Source organism: Meleagris gallopavo, chromosome 2 (assembly GCF_000146605.3).
Source record: "Meleagris gallopavo isolate NT-WF06-2002-E0010 breed Aviagen turkey brand Nicholas breeding stock chromosome 2, Turkey_5.1, whole genome shotgun sequence".
NCBI classification, from domain to species: Eukaryota; Metazoa; Chordata; class Aves; order Galliformes; family Phasianidae; genus Meleagris; species Meleagris gallopavo.
Window position 1 is genome coordinate 24076770 of NC_015012.2, and position 20338 is coordinate 24097107.

Consider the following 20338-nt stretch of genomic DNA (forward strand, 5'->3'; position numbering starts at 1 on the left):
GAGATGGAACTTGATCCTTGATTTCCCTTCCAACCTAAGCCATTCTATGATTCTGTGATTCAATATAACTTACTTTTGGTGACCTGAGACTATAAACCAGTCAGTCTTCACACAAAGAGGTAGAAATTTTATGACAAGGTTTGATATGAATAACAAAAAAGACCAGCTTTCCAGCATACAGCTCTCTTCAGATTCAAAACATTACTCAATTTCAAATCCTTTGCTAAATTCCTCACTTAATGTGTTCCTTTAGAATTCAGTTTTTTGTTTGGTTTTTTTTTAATAATTACATTAAGGCATTATGAGTGTATATATATATATATTATTTCTTTTTCAGGTTACAAAAGATTTGCACCATCAGTCAAGGAAGGTTTATAAATAGACTGAAAGATAGTTCTGTCATCCTGCAACTGACATGAAGTAAACACAAAGAAAGATACCATCTTTAAGATGATGGAAGTCTTTTTAACAGGACCTGAAGATACAAAACCTGAAGTATTGTCTTTAGTTCTGTGCACTGAAGATGGACAAGTTGCTGGATGCTCACAATCCTTTATTCTTCTACCACCAAGCTGTGCAGGTTTGTCAAACTAATACACCTGGAAAATACTATTGACTACCTGCCAACTTGGGCAGGAGTTGTTAAAATGGTACAGGCCATGCAAAGACCAGGTACTTCGATTTATTATGAGTAGCAGTTTCCAGACAAAGATCATACTAAGACTCTTTGGCTCACGATGCTTTACTAACACTGAGCCAGCAGCAACCAGAACCTTGTCTCCCTTCCCTGTGACTGACAATACTTTATATCCTTGTTCTTCAACTTCAGAATCCCCAAGGAAAGGGAAAGTGCGAAGGAGAGTGGAGAAGACAGAGAAAGGGAAGCATACAGCTTCGTTTCACTGGCGTTTCACAAAGAGTTTTCTTCGTGCCTAAGCAGAACTTAGACATAACACTTTCCAGGTATTTGTTTTCTGAGAGTGAGGAAAACAAAATGAAAACTACCTTTTAAATAAATTAAAAAAAAAAAAGATTAGACACCAGTGAATTCAAATGTACTAATCATGTGAAGCAGGAAGAAACATTTATCTCCCCCATATCAACTTTGAAGTTGATACGAAGTTGATCATATCTTTAGAAACTGTCATATCAGCTCAAATTGCTGTATTCAGGCTATGAAATACATATGATAGTAACAAAGCAATGCAATGGAGGATGAAAGCTTATATAAACTTTAAAAAATAGTGCCTTTAACTTTTTTTGTGCCCAAATATCTACAGAGACACTGAAATTATAATGCAGCTTTTTAATAGCCATAAATTTAATCAAGCTAATCTATTGTTGTGATTTTTTGCTTATTTTTGCTTAAAAGACAATTAACTTTTAAAGGAGGAACTAAGGTTTCTGAAGTTATCATCAACTTTTAACTTCAGACACTAAAGTACTGACACTGTATGCATGCACACATGTTCATAATTAAAAGAAAACAGCAGCTTCCATCATGAAGCCACACAAAGTGCCTTTATTAAGCAGATTTTCCAAACACTTTGAAGGTTATATAATTGCACACTTCTCAGTGATGTAGAAAAGTTAAACTTTTCTCCCCTTAAGCTGACCTGAACCAATAAAAACTTCTGCATGCACACCCTCAGCTATGTTTGTATGAAATTAAGTATACAGTACAAATATTCACATTCCTAACTGCAAGACTGAAACAGTGCTCTCAGTGTTCATTTCAGCACTTCTTGAAAAAAAGCAAACTGACATCACACTACGGCATACATTCTCAGCAGAGAGTATTTACACCCCTAAAAGATAATAATAAAAAAATAATAATACAGATGTTTCATCAGCTGAAATAAAACACTGTGTAAACATGAAGCTTGGAAAAATATGCCGCTCACCAAACTGTGGAGGTAGAAGCAACGTGGAAGGGGGGGAGGACAGAAAGAGTGCTTGCAAAATGGCAGCAGAGATCATTGCACTAAGTTAAATGTGGTATTTTGGAATTCCTCCATCAAAAGGAAGAGTATTAACAGGCTAACGAGACAGCCTCAAACAAGCCACATTTTCTTTTTTTCTTATTTTTCTTTTTTTAAGAGGGATATAATTTTACACTTATTGTATGATAATACAACTGCGAAGTTATTTTAGTATTCTGAAAACTAGACCAGTTTTTCATTTTTTACTAAGATCAAGTCGATAAAATCTGGCAAGATGCTGTGGCAGGTGAAGATATTTTTATTAGGATGATAAAAAAGTTCAAAGCTACTATAATTATCTCCAGTGAACAAGCCCCCCCCAAAATCTTTTTATTTAATTTTTAGAGGATGAGCAGCATAAAACAGTGTGATAATTACAAAGAAACTAAAAACTGCAACTTCCTTCCCAGTTTTCCAAGAAGATACTTAGATAAATTTGAGAGTTTATAGCTATCTGCCTATCTTTGGATTTCTTCCTGCTCCTTAAAAAAACCCACATATTTATACAAAATAAATATATTATTTTAGCATGTATGGCATGAACACAGTCCTTTCATTTTATATAACTCTCAGAAACAAAAGCAGCTACACAATTTGCAGGCTAACCATGTAAAATTAGTGTTGAATCAATGATTTTTAGGAATGCATAGGTAGCAATGGTGAGGTTAAATAAACCAACGTTCTGCATTCCTGAAGCATGGATTTGAACTTCATCTGAATAGCAACTACGTGGTAACAACTGTAGTTGAGACATCAGAATATACACTGGTGTTGCCGAAAACCATCTGAGAAGTCACAGAGAAAACAGGCACATAATGCAAGTAATGATATATGTTTTGATATATGCATGACAAGCAAGTCTTGTGTCAGGTATGAGGAGATCACCAGTGTGACAGACTAAATGTACAGTTGAACCCTGTTGCATGGGAAGTGACAGGATGCTGGGCAGCCTCGTACCCAGACAGTACAGGTGGTGCCCCTACACCCTGTGCTCTGACAGCAGATGTTTAATCCTCTGCCACACCAGCAGTAAATATTTTCCATTCATTTCCATATTTGAATGACAATGCACTAAAGAAGAATTTCAAATATTCATCAGTTCTTTTGCAATCACCTCACAAATGTAGTGTTTCAATAGCCACCACTTAACCACACTGCTTGCAGTCCTGGATCATTTATATATGCACCACATTACTGTAAGAACCATCCCTGTGTTCCTACCACCTCTGTTCTTTGAAGCCTTTAATTTCATGCTGTTGATTTCATAACTGACAAATCAGATTATTATTTCTGCCAAATATAAATGACATGATTGTCATAAATGTTTACTGTATACAAATATTATTTGCTTCCTCACATCTATCTTTGTATGAAGTAATAAAACTCAATCAGAAGTTGCAATATTTCCCTTTGCAAATATTTTTTTCGAAAATCAAGGTTCTTTCCCACGTTAAAGCAACAGCTGGTTTACAATTCAATTTTTCCATAATTTCAGCTTTGTTCTGTCAGCACATTTCATCACCTAATTACACAACTTCACTTTATTATTCATGAGAAAGTAAGGCTTGTAAATCCTTCCTCCAAATACGTCCATCAAAATTCATAAAGCCAGGCTTAAAACAGAATCAAGTTGTTTTAATTAAAATGCAGGCAAGCGTGTTTTGATTGAATTAAGATGTTGTAAAATAAAGTATGAAAGTGTCTGAAGTAATGAATAAAAATACTAGTTAATTCCATATAACTGAGCAAGAATAACACACCTGTTTAATAGTCTGAAAATTATTAATGCCACAACTAATGAAAGGTATGAAATACTAAAAAACAGCAATGAAGCTTTTTTTTCAGCAATAGATATATACCACAAAGCCACAAGACCAAAATGTTTTCTTAAAATTGAAAATGAACTCTGTTTTTTGTCTAAAACAAGCTAACAAGTGAAATTTCACAGATCAAAATTCTTATACAATGCCAGTTTTATTTGGAGGAAAAAACCTATTTTAAAAGGAGGATGAAACTAGATCCTAGCTTATGTCTGTATGCCACAAAACAAAACAATAAAAAGTTTGCTGCCAACTTACATCACTTTTTTTTTTTCCCCGCTCAAATATCCTGGCTGTATTTTCTCTTAGAAGTACCTGGCTTGCCTATTCACACAGAAATCCGATAAGTCTGTCTGTTTTACTATTTGGATTAAAGGCACTTTTTTCCTTTTCTTTTAAATCTAAAAAAATAATTCAGATGGAAAAGACCTTTAAGATCATCAACTCCAACCTCCCACCCGACACAAGTATACCACTAAACCATGCCTCTTAGTGCCACATCAGCGCATCTCTTAAACATCTCCAGAGATGGTGACACCACCACCTTCCTGAGCAGCCCATTTCAACACCTGACCAGTCTTTTCATGAAGAGATGTTTCCTGAAATCCAACCTAAACCTTCTCAGAGCCACTTGAGACAATTACCTTGCACCCTATCACTTGTCACCTGAGAAAAGATACCAACAGCCTCCTCACTGCAACCTCCTTTCAGGATGATGATGATATCATCCCTCAGTTTCCTCCAGACTAAACAGCCTCAGTTCCCTCAGCCATTCCTCATAAATCTTGCCTTCTGATCCTTTCACCAGCTTCAGTGCTGTTCTCTGAATGTGTTCCAGCAATTCTGTGTCCTTCCTGCAGCGAGGGGTCCAAAACTAACCACAGTACTCAAGCCTCATCAGAGCTGAGTACAGGAGAAAAATCCCTTCCCTAATCCTGCTGGCCACAATACTTCTGATGCAGACCAGATTGCCATTGACCTTCCTGGCCGCCTGGGCACACTGCTGGCTCATGTTCAGTCAGCTGTTGAGCAGCAACCTCAACTCCTCTTCTTCTGGGCCATTTTCTAGCCACTCTTCCTTAGTCTCCTACCACTGCATGGCATTATTGTGATCCAGTAGTGTTCAGAATTTCACTTTGTTTAATATCATATAACTGGATGTGTTCCACTGATCCAACCAACCAGATCCCTCTGCAAAGCCTTCCTATCTGCAAGCACATCAACATTCCTGCCCAAGTCATTCATTTTATAACTTGAGACACATGCAGTGAGTAGAGCTGCCTAACCAAAAGACCTACAGATTGCCTGATGGATGAGAAAACTATTACTAGACAGCACTAAGAGCAAGCAAAACTGACAGATGAGTGTCACACACACATCATTCTAACCAGCCAGCTTGACCAGAGACAAAAGAAGGTACTGCGTGGCATTTCTACTCCCTGCAAACATACTTATCTTCTCAGTAGCACATAACCAAAACCTTGAAGTCCAAAGCAATGACATTAGAAACAGTTAAAAATTAGTGCTAAGGCTGTGTTTTTTGTATTAAAAAAAACAAAAAACAAACCCCACAACCCTAACAATAGGAAGGATACAATTAAGTCTCCTCTTCCTATTTCTTGCCATCATCAAAATCTATTCAAGATCTTAATTCCGGCACTTTCAAGAATATAAAGCTTTACCCCTCCTTTCTTCCTTTTATTTTATTTTTGAGGAGGGGGACTGGGGGAAGGGCCGTGGTGTAACAATTTAGAACAACTCTTTTCCACTGTATGCTGCATAACAAGCTATCCTGCAAACATTCACATGAAGGAGACAAAATGCAAATAAAAGACCAAGGTACACACCCTTGTTTACTTAGGGATACTTACAATTAGGAAGAAGATTTAAGGATACCTCCACTGCCACTAAAAAGCTGACACATAATAGACTTGGTCAGTAAGAACATGTTTATAAAGGGTGCTCAAAAGTACTCTGCTACTTGACCCTGTAGCTGCGCTGCTTTCAGGAGAGCTGATCTTACGTCTCAGGAATGCCTGCATCAACATACAAGCTGAGAAAGTAATTAGAACTAAGCTATAGAGATCTGATGTTCTTATTTCAGAATTCGTATTATAACTTATTCATAGCTTCAGAAAAGCTCTCCTAACTTACAATTTTAAATTCATATTAGAGAAAATATGTACACAAGTCTCCTGCTCTCAAACAAAAACATTCAGTGTTTTTAAAGCCTAACAAATAGTTTGCTACATTAGATGTCCAAACATAGTTAGCTACAATTATGAAAAAAGTGGCTTTTCAAAGCCATACTACAATTTTCCCAAATCTTTCCCCATTAATACATTAAGAAAGTTACTGTACATAAGACTGTTGTACATGCCTCATGTATAAGGGATGGATTTATGCTTCCATTTCTGCATGTTTACAAGCATACTGTCACTGATAATGGTTCTATTTATGCAGTTCCATTGAACAGCAGTACTACTGCCCAGACCCTGAAGTGAAACACCAAACTCTTCAGTTCTTAAAGTGGAGCCTGATACTCTGATAAAACATCTCATAGCAGGGCAGAGATCACTCCCAACAGACAGTGTGGTTGAAACACCCAGTCTGGAAAGTAAGGAGGTATGACAACATGCACCCAGATCATGCTATCAAATCATCTCAGAGGTGACAGGCGAAAACAGCCTTGTGCACTTGTAAATTACTATCATGAGTACAGCCAATGAGACTTTTCCTGAAGCAATGAGCTTTGTATTCACGAATACCTCTTACTGGAAGAAGAAAAAAAAAAAAGAAAGAAAAGTGATCACATAATATCTCACGTCTAGAAAACTCCATACTTGAGTATGGAGTTAAATGCAGGTAGAATCCACAAGAATTTTCTTCTTCCAAAATTAACCCTAACAAAAAAAGGGAACGCATAACTAAAACGTGGAATGGAAAGTTACTTCCTATTTAGATAACACAACTAATTGGTGCTTAACTTATAGCGAAGACAAAAGGAACTCCTACTGTAAACATTAGTATTGAATAGTTTAGCTTTACAAAGTCAGTAACATCTAGAAAGTAATTCCTGTAAGATGAACCCACTAAATAGTGTCCTAAGATATGGAGAAGATAATCTTTGGTCCAACAGCCCTCCTATACTCTTAATCTCGCTGTATACGAGGCACCCTGTGCTACCAGTGGATAGACATATCTCCAACAGGGCACACTGCCTGAGAAGTGAGAGGACAGAAACAGAAAATATCTTTGTACTTCCACTGCATGTGTGCAGAAGAAATAAAGTTCCCACTTGGCATGTTGAGTGTCAATTATTTAGCTGTCCCCTCAAATTCATATTCCAAAAGGATGAATATACAAAATAGTCTTTCAGACACGGAAACAGACAAAGGATTTTATTTAAAAATCTACAAGAGACGCATCGCAGAGAGAGACAAATCAGATCTTTAAAAGTTCCAACTCACTCGCAGTATGCATGTTCATGAGAATTTATCCAGGGAAGAAGAATGACTAGATTATCCTTTTAGGCATACTTCTTAAGAAAGCATTTTGCTCTCCAGAGAGAATAATGGGAAGATTACATATGCCAGTAAGATCTGGAACATATCACCAAAAGCATACAAAAAATGTAAGGTGCTATTACCCCACTGTTCATCTGTTTTGGACCATGACCTTCCTAGTTTTCTACTGGTAACACGTATCTTTTGAAACTATAAAAACAAGTCCATAGAAATACAGATAACTTATGATGAAACTTGAACTACAGCAAAAATACATGAATCATACTGCTGCTGAAACTCAGCAATTTTTGCCTTACACATATGGACAAGCTATATATAAATTCTACTTCCCATCAGGCTCAGGATGATGTCAGCTTACAATAACAAGTTAATGTTAATGTTTTCCAGTAATTTCCACAGTGCCATTTTACTGCAAGTGCCCTGGCCAAGGTAAACTTAAGGGCAAGGAAAGGACTAACAACATAATCACAGAACAACCTTAATGAATTTTGCATTTATCCTTTGAACAATTAAAATTCTACCTGTAATATATTTGATTTGTTCCTAAACCTTAATCCAGCCAGCCAACTGATTACATCTCACCAGAATAGCTCAAATACACCCTCTGATTTTAATTATCCACAAAGCCTTGTGGAGTTTTTCTTTTTTTTTTTTTCTTTTTTTTTTTTCTTTTTTTCCCCCCAGATAAACAAGCATCCCAGACAAACTATCACGGAAAGTGCCAATCTCAAAACTATCAAACATTTTTTTCTAACAAGCTGGTGCACTTTGCTTTACCATAAGCATTATGACATACGCATGCTGTCTCTGCAAATGCAGCAGAGCAGACAAACTCCAAAGTAACATGATGGAATTAAATGGGGCTTTTCTATTAAGAGGTGCTAAAACCTGCTTGGGATGACCTCTTCTTTAGTATTATTTTCCTTTTGCTTCTTCCATGCTCATGCAAATGGTTGAATACATTGTTGACGAAAGGGAAAAGGAACAGTATTTATGGCAGAATTATTTTTTGAAAAGTTCTTCCAGCACATTTTCCTATCCAAGGCTACTTTCTCCAACACCTGCACATGCTTGCCTTTGATTTTATTATCCCAGAGGAGTACAGCTGTCTGACTCTAAAAACAGTTCTAAGAACAGTTTTTAAAGTTGCTGGAGTTCAAATGCTCCATTTCCTTTGCAAGTTAAACTGCATAGAGGTTGCTTTCTGAGCATGGCGGTGTCAACGGTAAGTGTTACCATGCCTGCTATTTCCAAAACACTGCATTGAGCTGCAGTTTGACAACGTCAAACCTAGCCAGGCTTCAAATGAAAGAAGCTCTCAACTCCGCTCAGTCACAGGAGTTAGGTTTGCAGAGTCCTGCTATTGAAATTAAGGAAATCTTGCTCCTTTTCACTGAAATGCCTTAGAGAAGATTGCTTTGAGCTGATCTGCAGCAGCTGCAACACCCCCAGAGTGTTAGTGACGACCAGCTGGATGTGGGCTGCTGTGCACAAGCTGTCTGCAGATGACAAGACCAGCGAAATCTTCAGACATTAAAGTCTTGGCAGCAAGAGCAACACTGAGGCAATGCACCGTTTACACTACACGCCAGATCTTGCCCAAGGCAGCAGAAAGCCATTCTGCATCAGTCATGAAAGGAACAACCAGGATGCTTTGTGCTCCTTTTCTAACAACTATGAAATGCTAAAAAGTTACAGCAGTCGGGTTAAGTAAAGGGGGATCTTCAGCATCTTTCCTCTTTGCAGTCAGTATGAATTTGTTCTTGCCTGTGTTATTGTCCACGTACGACTTGACAGCCAGTGTCCTATCCCCTTCATAACTTACCAATGGGCATTTGCAATGGCAGCAACTGAAATAGATGGTTTCTATAGCTGACAGATGAAATATTCTCTCTTTATCATCTTTAGACAAACTAAACTGAATTTCAGACAGAGTCTGCAGGTTTAAATCACTTCACAGTTTGAATGCAGTGGCAAATAAAAGAGGAAGCCACTACTACCATCTCTTGTATGGTCCAATTGCTTTGTTCATAATTATGATAAATGATAATTAAAACTGCAAAAAGATGAAAAACAGAACGGCTCTCCATTATCTGCCCCCTCCCTTAAGGCATTCAAGGCCAGGCTGAACGGGGCTTTGAGCAATCTGGTCTAGTGGGAGGTGTCCCTGCCTATAGCAGGGGGATTGGAACTACATGATCTCAAAGGCACTTCCAACCCAAACCATTCTATGATATTGATCTCATGCATACATACATTCATTATCATACTGCTGAAATCTTTTAAGAGTCCTAGTGGTGTCTGTGCCGTGCCCTGTCCTAAATCCTGAGAATAATGCATCTAAAATTGTGCTCATCATCAGCTTTTGCTATGGACTAATGGTATATGCTGATTTACTGGAAAGGTCATCACGTAAATTAGAGTTATTTTTTTAGAAGCAGTAAAATTTACGACAGAAATAAAAATGATTTTAAAAAAAAGCATACGTAACTGTATGAAGTATAATTGCTTCAAGTAAACTCAAACCTGAAAAATTAAGTAACAAGATGATTTTGTCAGAAGTTAGAATCCACAAATGTATCCTAGGAGTTTGCTGAAACTGCACACAATTCCACAAGTTAACTCCACGTTGAAAAATACAGGAACTTTGAGACCAAGTTCCTTTTTCACCCACTACAAATAGGGATAGTCTGCCTCTGGTCATTTCAGCAGTCTTGTTTTATAATACACCTGAAGATGATCAACCAGCTGCAAAAAGAGAGCCCCCCTTTTTAACTACGTATTTAATGATAAGAAAGATAAACGTTCTCTTACATCAAAGATAACAATTGAGTAACAACTTTTTCTTAAACAGGTTAAAAGGTCAAATGAAAATACTTACTGATAAGTACTACTTTCATTGCAAAAAATCTGCAAAGAGATTTCCTACAGTTAATATTGTATACAGTAGCAATACAATGAACGCAAATTTTGTATTATACAGTGGGAAAGAATAGACCTTAAAGTTCCTCGAATTATCACATCATTGTCAGTCAGTCCCTATATAAAATACTACTTAGCATTTATCATTCCAAAAGACTTTTTCTTCCTTCTCACCCAGCAAAATCATGCCAACTAAAAGAAAAATATCCCAACAAACTTCATTAAGAACTTACAGCTACAACCTTGTGACTATGTAAGTTTCATACCCATGACACTTCTTTGAATAGTATCGTCCATCATTTAGGGGCACTCCAAAGTGTTATATGTTGCACAGTTGCAATACCACAATTGTTTTGAGGTTTCTCTTGGCTAGTTGTAGCACTGTAATTCTAAAAAACAAAATTGCTTCTTAAAAACCACAGGCATAGCCCATGTAGATAACGCCATTAAAGCCCCATTCATACACTGACTCGATACAAAAATACATGCAATTGACTCAACTTTTAAACTTTCCTCCAGCTGCCATTAGTAATCCTTGTAAATACCAGAGAATTAAAAGATAATACTCGGATGGAAAATATATTACTCAAAAAGGAAAAGGCTGATGGAAAAACATTAGCAAAACTGCACTCACCAAATTGTCAATGGAAAAAAAATGTCAGAGGTTGAGGTGGTTATAAACACCTCTTCTTCTGAGGAAATCTGTCAATATCACAGCCTACTGCACTCCAAAAATACAAAACCCAAGAGTTTGCTGCACTGACAGTTTCAGAGTTGGACATGATAACCTCAACAGCATCCACAATTCAGTTTAGAAAACATTTAGGATGAAGTCATTTGTTTAGATCAAGGTCACAAATTAAAGTTAACAGAAAATGAACTTGTTAAAATATTCACAAACACGACGCTGTACAACACTGAAAATGCTTTTTATCTCATTAGAACTATCAGAGAAGTTTTAAATAAGAGTGCTACATATTCAATGCAGCTGTCTGAAAGGTTAATTTGTAAGTTATATGCAGGCTTAGTTTATATTAAACTTAAAAGCAAATTTACCCATCTGAGAATACATGAAGGTTCCTAACAAAAATGAAAAAGGAAGAACATGAAAGAAATCTTCATGGTTACACTACTTACAGTTCCAATACTTTGTATCCACCACTGCTGTCAACTGTTTATTTTCAGTGAAAACAGTATTATGCTTTTATTGCTAAACACAGTACAAATTTACAGATTGCTTTTTTTCCCCTCACCAGAAATCAATAAATGCTAAGGTTTCATATTTTACTTATTTTCAAACTAGTTAAACATAAAATGATTTTGGCTTTTATAACCTTTTTCTTTCACTTTTGGTAGTACAATCCACCTGATGCTGTACTATCAATCATTTTCATACATATAACAGAGTAAAATGTTCCAGGATAAGTACAGTTGCAAGAGTATTACATCATCATTTCATAATATCTCTATAATCTAATTCGATTTGATTCATTTTGAAATAGATGCTTGTCATATGATAATTCAGATGCGTAAATGATTAAATCAGAAAACCAAAGAATAAAAAAAAGTATTATGATGCTGGAAGCACTTGAGGCATCTTATTCTTTTCAAGGTTACTATTTTAATATAGCAATAACTAGTAGCCTCACAGAAGTCTGAAATCCTGCCTGCTCAGCCATTCACCTGTTGATCTACCCAAAGACAACAACACTGTCCTGTCCTTTTGAAACACTTCAGGACTAATTCTATGAGTTGTGGCTTTATGCTGCAACATAGGATACAGGCATACAGCATATGTGTTTTATTAGATGTTATATCAGGAAATCAGAACAACTATTTGGCAACGTGTATATGTGAAGTCTTTCAGATGTTACTATATGCACCTCTACATCTTCAAGGTTTTTTTTTTTGGGGGGGGGGAGGGGTCAGAGTGGGCAGCACCACAATGGCACATGTTTTCCTGATTACATCAGTTACCTTTGTATCAGTATGAAATAAAAAACATGAAGGTTCTTCACTTAAGATACTGACTGTACGGTCTACAAATTCTTATCCACATCTTAAGTCTATGAAGGTTCAAAAATGCCTGTTTCGAAGAGCAAACATTCTACTTGGTATTTCCTATGGCACTATATGATACAATAATTCAAAAAGTAGAAAAAAAACACAAGTCTAACACATTCAAGAACAGCTAAACTTATATTTTCTTTGGAAAAAAGTAGTTAATCTCTTTACAGCTTCTGACTCTAATCATCAATTTTGTCTGATTTACAACTTAGACAAGACTGAAACAAGTGAATGATTTCCTGTAACTTACAAATGTGAGATGTGTATATAGTAGGTGATTTGTTTGCTTTAAGAGCGCGTTGTAGTGAATGAAAGAAGTTTTGAGTTGGCTTTCCCTACCTTAACTATTGCTTTCCTTGAAGAATAGCAACTTTAATATTATAAAGCCCATCAAATACACCCATTTAGAATGTGGAAAGGAAGGAAAGGTGCTAAGAAATTTTAAATATATGGAAATCTAACTCAATATTTACTGCAAATGTCCAATAACTTTAATTTAAATTAAAAATTAAAAATAATTTAATTAAGTATTTAAGCAATGAATTCTTATGCGATTTCTAGTAATAACACAGATATTCCGACCTTACTGATAGTACATTTCCGTGAAAAAAGGATAAAGATGATTTCCAAGGTATAAACACCTTTCACAACACCCCCTTCTCACAAAGACCTGTCTGAGTCTATGGAAATAACTGTGTGAACTTGAGAATAAAATCAGCAACCATTTTTTACTTTCCCACAAACAAACACAAGACAAAAACCCAACACATCGCAGACCAGAATGAACTACATCAAGCTAGAATGACCTACTGCCAGAAACACACTTAGAACATTTACTGTAGATATAAAGATAACTGAATCTGAATTACATGCTTTTGAATACAACTGCATATAGAAATAGACCTGATATACATCTCTGTCATTACAATAATAACTCTACTGAAGTAAGTAACGGTCTACCAGGACAACAGCTACTCTTAAAGAGAGGATACAGGTCAGAATAGAGAAATGGAAAAGCAGGCACCTGAAACAAGAGTAGGCAAGAGGGAGAAGGAAGGAGGTCAGAGTGGTGGTGCCAGGGGAAACAGAGAAAGATAACATAAGGTGCAAGTGTGTGAAGGAATGAGGGAGGACAGAATAGAAGCACTTGCTTATCATGTCTTCAGGGGCTTCCCTCATTCTTTGCCTGCTTGAAGCCCTGCGGGAGGCTTCCACACTCACTAACATCAAGGCAGCCTCGATGATCTAGAGATGACTGGAACATTCTGTGAGGGAAGGAGCAGAGAACAGGAGGGACCTTGACAGGTAGTTAATTTAGAAGTATCCCTAGCACTCTTTTGGCACTGCCCTTGCTCTCTTTTGTTGTTAGGCCACACCTAGGCTGTTTCAAGGCCCTGACAAATGCTTTCTGGGGTACTTCGGGGTACTTCAAGACTAACCACTGCCTGCAGTTCCACTGGATGCCATATTTCTGGTGATATAACTCAGTGCTTTCTGACATTTTGTCAGCAATGCTGCAAAACTGGAAGCATATCGTACTAGACAGTGGAAAACAAATTTTCTTTCAATAGAGCTTTGTTCCCCATTGCCCCTGACCTACAAAAGCAAAGCATACAGACTGATCCTAACAATAAGAACTGCCTCCCATCAAACTCCACCAGATATAAGTGTAACACAGCTTCTTGTTCATCCTGCCCCCACATAAACTTTGTCCCATGCAGTTTCTTTATGTCAGTCAAATTTCTGCACAATCCTTCCTCAGCCTGGATAGCTATTTCCCATTCTTCTCTTCAGCCCATGAATAAACAACATCAGAGAAACAAAACCAACATCCAGAGTACGCTGTCAGTTCTGATTCAGAGCCTGAGTGAAAGAAATGCTTTGAAATGAAATAGCGATGTGAGAACTGTTCTGAGAAAATTCTAGCACCACAGTAACCATTTCCATAATGAGATACTCTGCAACACTTTGTAAAACAGAAAAAGATAAATTACATTCTTGCAAGAATTGCCTGTAACACAATCAGAAATCAGAATGAAAAATTAAAACAAGTAGCAGGCTTTAAAGTCGGTAAAGAAAGAAAAAGTGCCCTTTCATCATAGAAAGAATACTTATTAGACTCACACACACCATGAAATAGAATTTCAGATCTTAGAAAGTTAATGTTTACTCTCTATCATTGTCTTAGATTTCCAGCTTTTCCTTTACTTCTTCCTTAATTTTTTTGTTCCAGTATTTGAGATTCTTGCATTCTGACCTTTAGTATAGGTCAGAATTTTTTAGCTTTAGCTTTTTGTGGAGCATATCTTCTGCTTTGCAAACAGGCTAAGGAAGCTTCCAAGTTTAACAAGAAGCCCCTTCCAACATTTCTCATTATAGACTTAACTCCTGAAAACACAGCACATTGTATATAAAAAAGAAAAAGCCCTCACTGTTTGCAAATATTTTTAATACAACCTCAAGCAGCCGGAACTCATAATGGATAAGTATTTTTTTAAAAGTATATCCAGGAAATATATTCAGGACTATCTTTCTTTTGGTTCTAAAGGTTTTAATGACACAGTTTCTAGAACAAAAGGGAGAGAAAAAATCCTATGCGGGTGGGACTGAAAACATGTTTTTGGAGATGAAAAATGAACTCCGTGTAGTACTAAATTAATCCACTGCACCACTTAGGAGAATATTATATTTTCAGTACACTTTACAAGTCTCAACTTTTCCCTTCCCAACTGTAAAAACATCCTCTGTCTGTGACAGAGTGATAGTATTGCTTTCCTGACTAATCATGAGGGATACTTAAAGATTCATAATACAAAACAGGTGTGAGAAATATGCACTTCAGCACAGAAGTGAACACTTACAAAAAAATTTAGATTTCACAACAATTCAACTGCTGTTCTGGAAGGCCTATATCCAGTTAAGCATCCAGTGCCTCAAGTAGTAGTAAGGGGATACCGTGCCAACAGTATTCTTTCCTAACATGTCTGTCTAAAGAAAAAAATAGCCTATCCATTGTAAAACTGTACCTAAAGGAGAATTTCTCTTTCCTTAAATTTAATCTTAACACCTAACAAAGGTTTTTCTTACGTAGCCACAACAGTATTTAACATTTTCAGCCACTGCACATTTATCCAGGACAAAAGATGTTCTACAGCTGTAACTGAACACCAGATGTTGTCCATAGAGCAGCTGCACACACCCATCCCACAGCCCCTGTACTGGGCAGCAGTGACACAAGCTGCAGGAGCTTGAATTCGCAGAAGAGTGGCACCGCTCAGCTTTACAGGGGGGGGCAACTGTCACACAATTCCCAGCACAACCCAGACCAGCCCTTACTATATTTACCTCTCAATTAAAAACAGTAGCAGCAGCTTCCCGTTTAAAAAATCTATGAATATGACTTGCTTTGCACTAAAACCACACTTTTTTTTTTTAAGGGTAAAGTTTTTCTTAAAGTCCTTTTTTTTCTTTTGTGTTTTTTCAAGTATGTAAACACAAATTTTACAACAATAGCATTTCTGCAAGTACACAGTTGTAGGAAGGAATTCAATAACCATGCAGAAACTGAAAAGATTTAACAGAGTTGTAAAATGTACGTATATCTATGCCCTTTTAAAAACCAGTGATATGTCTTAGGAAATCAGAAAAACAACATTCAGGAGCATTGCTAATTACAGTTAAAGCAACTTCAAAGTTATGTCCCACTAGCAGATCTGTCTAGTTAATTAGCAGTACTACAGAAGCTCAATTAAAAAAAATGAAGCTGTAGGAAAACTTCTGGCAAAATTTCACCTGTGATTTTCTCCCACAGTCCATCTGCTCCCATTCTTGCAACTTATTTACGTCTCTGTTGCATTCAGAAAATACAGGTAGGTAGAAATAATAATAGAAAATACAAATACTGTTCTCAGATCCTCTCTGCCTCCTTATATCAGCACATCCCCTCAGTACAACAGTTAATATGAATTCACAACATGAAGAAATAAGACAACTGTTCTGTAATTGCCAGCTACATAAGTGAATATGCTTTCAACTTTACATCAGTATTTCCTTTCTCTTTGTACTAATCTTAAAAGAAAGGCTTATCTTGAACACTAAAAAATGAACTTGGAAAAGAAACAGCTGGAAAGAAATTTCATTGGAAAACATTTAATTATAGCATGTTTCTTTCTTTGATCAGCAGATAATGTAACATTTATTTACTACAAGGAGTTTTTATGTGCATATGTTGAACTGTTATACATCAAACATTATTATCATGCTAAATAAAAAGTAATTCACCATAGTTAATGTTTCTATGCTACTGAATAAAGCAAAATAAACAATGCTACTTCCCCATTCATTCCTTTAGACCCTAGTGATCCTTTGTTCAAAACAAAACAGAAGAAAATATGGTCACTGGCACTCCTGTTTGTGATCCACATCAAGGATTTTATACTATACGTACTTGATGCATCTCTTTCACTGAGCCACAAGAACCTACATTCAAGAATAACTTTTAAAATATATTTGTGTAATTTGTATTCTGTTATCATAATCACACACCCTAGCCATTGGAGTCTGTAGGGTTTTATTACCTACTCAGTCCTGTAATAAAACTCCTATGATTGCTTGCTAGATCTTCTTCATGCATCATTCCTCTCTGATTTATTTTCAAAAGCTCGTATTTATTTTAATTGTCTTTATTCCTCTGCATAAGTGTCCAAGTATTAAACTCATAAAACGTAAGACTGATAGCAATCTCAAATACCTGGAGCTTGACCTTCCTTTGTAGCAACTTAAATTAATATTCTCCTCCTCTCAAAGGAGGTAAAAAGGCATTCACATTCATTAGCAGGTTCTATTTCCATTGACAATGATCTGTCTTGGTACTTGTTCTGGATAATTACCTAACTTATGGATGTTTTCATCATCAACTGGCTATTTTCATCAGCGTAATCATGAACTTCTCTCTCATTTTTCTCTTCAAAGTCACATCCATATATCTCTGGTTCAGGAGCAGTCTAAGCTAAGACATCCCACACGTGCTTTTATAGCTGCTCAGTCTGTTTTATAGTTTTTCCTGGGTTTGTGCTATCAGTCCACCAGTTGATGGAAATGGAGCACTGATTCAGACACACAGCTGGGGGACCTCAAGAAACCTCAATTTTAATTACATGTTCCATGACTAATTGCAGCAGTCTTATGAATTACTCTCAATATAAGGAATCTGTAAAGATATGTATAGATTTCTTCAATGGACAAATGTGAGAGAGATTTCTGGAAATTAATGAGCACAGAACTGTGACTGAAAGCCTCGGTCTTACTGCCCTATTCTCCCGTTCTGCTAACAGAGTCTAGGTCTACGAGCACAGCAGAGCCTTTGAAATCCAGCATCAATCATGTTGCTTGATTCTGACAAAATAAAAAGAAAAGCAGAAGACTAATGTCTGCTTTGCTTGGAAAGCCAATCTGACAGCTCATTCATTTGGGAGTTTTTTAATCATCATAAACAAACTACAACTGAATGAATTAAAGGTGCTGCATTGTTCCCCAGAAACAATGCTCAGGCATCCTATAGCTTTCATCGGCTTTAAAGCACCAAACAAGGAGATTCAAGAATTACAGGAATTAGGACTTTGTACAGTTTTCTGGGATCACAGAGACATGGTGGGATTGTTGACATGATTGGAGTGCTGAGGGATACAGGCTCTGTAGACAGCGGCTGGGAAGATGAGAAGATAGAGATGCCCTTTATGTGAGAGAATAGCAGGAGTGCACAGAAGTCTCACTGGGATGGATGACAGGCTAGCAGAGAGCTTACAAATAGGATCTGAGAACACATCACTGCGTGGGTAACATAGCGGGCACCTGCACTAGGCTGCTTGACCAGAAACAACTGCTGAATGAGGCCTTCTGCAGACAGCTAGAAGAAGCTTCAGGTCTGCAGGTCTAGATTTTCATGATGATTCTGTTAGATTCTCATAATCTGCTGGATAACAAGCATAGCATAAGCACAAACAATCTAGAAGGCTCCTGGAAAGAATTGGTGACAGCCTCTTGAAAGAAGGAGGCAAGAAGAGGCGCTCTGCTAACTCACTGCATTTGTGAAGGCTGAATGTAGCCTTAGTTGCAGGGATCATGGCATAGTGAAGTACAAGGATCAGAAGAGAAAGAAGGAGGGCAAAAAGATCACACAGCCCTGAGCTTCAGGAGAGCAGATTCTGCCCTCTCATGGATCTGCTGGTAAGGATCCCTCACAATCTTTCCAACTACTGTAAGATCCTTGGCAACTGCCAAAAGTAAAAAAATTCACAAGCATAAAGGAGTTTCTACAATAAGCTCTGGATGAACTCTTCCTTTCAACTGATCCAGCAAAAAACTACACCTTAATGGAACCCAGAAATAGTTAATCATTAAAAAAGGCCAACAGAGGATTTCTACATTTTTTCATGAATTACAAACCTAAGTCTCTCCTCTGTCCCCATGACTGTTTGGATAACAGAATTAGAAACTGCATTCACAGAAGAAACACTAAGGAGAAAAGGAATATTTTTTTGTCTTGACTTATTTACTTAAAACGCAGATCTATTTCTTTGTAAAATATCATCAGTTTCATAGGAGCTACAGAACAACAGTATTTCTCCCACTTTCTTCAAAATAATTCTTACATAAAGCATAAAAGATTATTAGATTATTTTATCCTCATGCACATTTATATTTGTACATAAATTGAACCACAGTTCTCATACTGAGGACCAAAAGCAGTGTTTTCACATAATGCAGAGGACTGAAGTTAAACACAACACATTTGTATTACTGTCAAACAAACTCCTTGTCAATCTCAACATTTTGAAAAACAGACCATGTTTGGACAAGCACTGCATTCTGAAATTTTTTTGAACAATTTTTCTATAAATGAACATTTGGCTTGCAACAGATGAAGCAATTACATAACGCTGAAACATAACTAATATACCTTCATGATCTATTACATTTGGCACTGCCACATAAGCTTTAAGTCTGAGCAAATCCAACTTTCCTGCTCAAGTCTTGACAGCAGATGAACACTGAAAGAAAAATCAGGCAGTGGACTTACATTAGCTTCTGACTAAAATGACTGAAGAAATTAAATTAACTGGATTCTATTTTCATATATTGGCCTGTATTACTGGAAAAAGTCAAAATGTTATTGAGTATTGTACAGACATCCCTCCTTTTCATAGAGATTTCCATATCAGAGAGGAAGATAAATTCTCTATCATGTCACAGAAATGCAATACACCCTTGAACACAGCCAGATTATTACCTTAAGCTCTCTTTAAATAAGGCTTCAGAGAAACAGTGCTTTAACAAGTAATCTCGTAACAAAATTTACCATTCAATAAGACTTCGCAAATTCCATCTTACATTGATAAAGAGGAAACTGAAACCATGCATCCAACATCCTGAAAGTCACAGGACTTTGTTTACAGCAGTTTACAGCAGGTGCACAATAACTATGCATTGAACTGTATTGTCAGTGTTTTATGGATACAACAAAAAAAAACCCGACTATCTTTTTGTACACCTATCATCCATCAGCATTTCTTCTGAATATTTGTTAACTAGCAAATTAGTTCAGCAATTCAGTCATAAACTACATCTTGTTAAGAATTAAAGATTTCAAGCAACCTTGATTCGCAAATTATAAAAGCAAAGCCCAAGACACACGTGAGAGATCAAACATGACTGGATCATTATCAACTGTACGTTTTCAAATGCTGTACTCTGACAGCACTGATCTTTCCCCAGTGCAGCAACAATTCAGATTTATAGAATCATAGAATCATAGTATAGTTTGGGTTGGAAGAAACCTCAAGGATCATCAAGTTCCATCTCCCCTGCTGCAAGCAGAGTTGCAAGCCACTAAATCAAGTACTAGATCAGATTGCCCAGGATCCCATCCAGCCTGGCCTTAAATATCTCTAGGGACGGGGCAACCATAATCTGGGCAACCTGTTCCAGCACCTCACCGCTCTCTCACTAAAAAACATCCCTT

General features: G+C 36.8%; 1 protein-coding gene across 5 annotated transcripts in view; it reads right to left on the reverse strand.

Annotated features, from left to right (window-relative positions):
* Positions 1–20338, reverse strand: part of THADA (THADA armadillo repeat containing) — a 210189-nt gene that overhangs the window by 61448 nt on the left and 128403 nt on the right. The window lies entirely within an intron of this gene.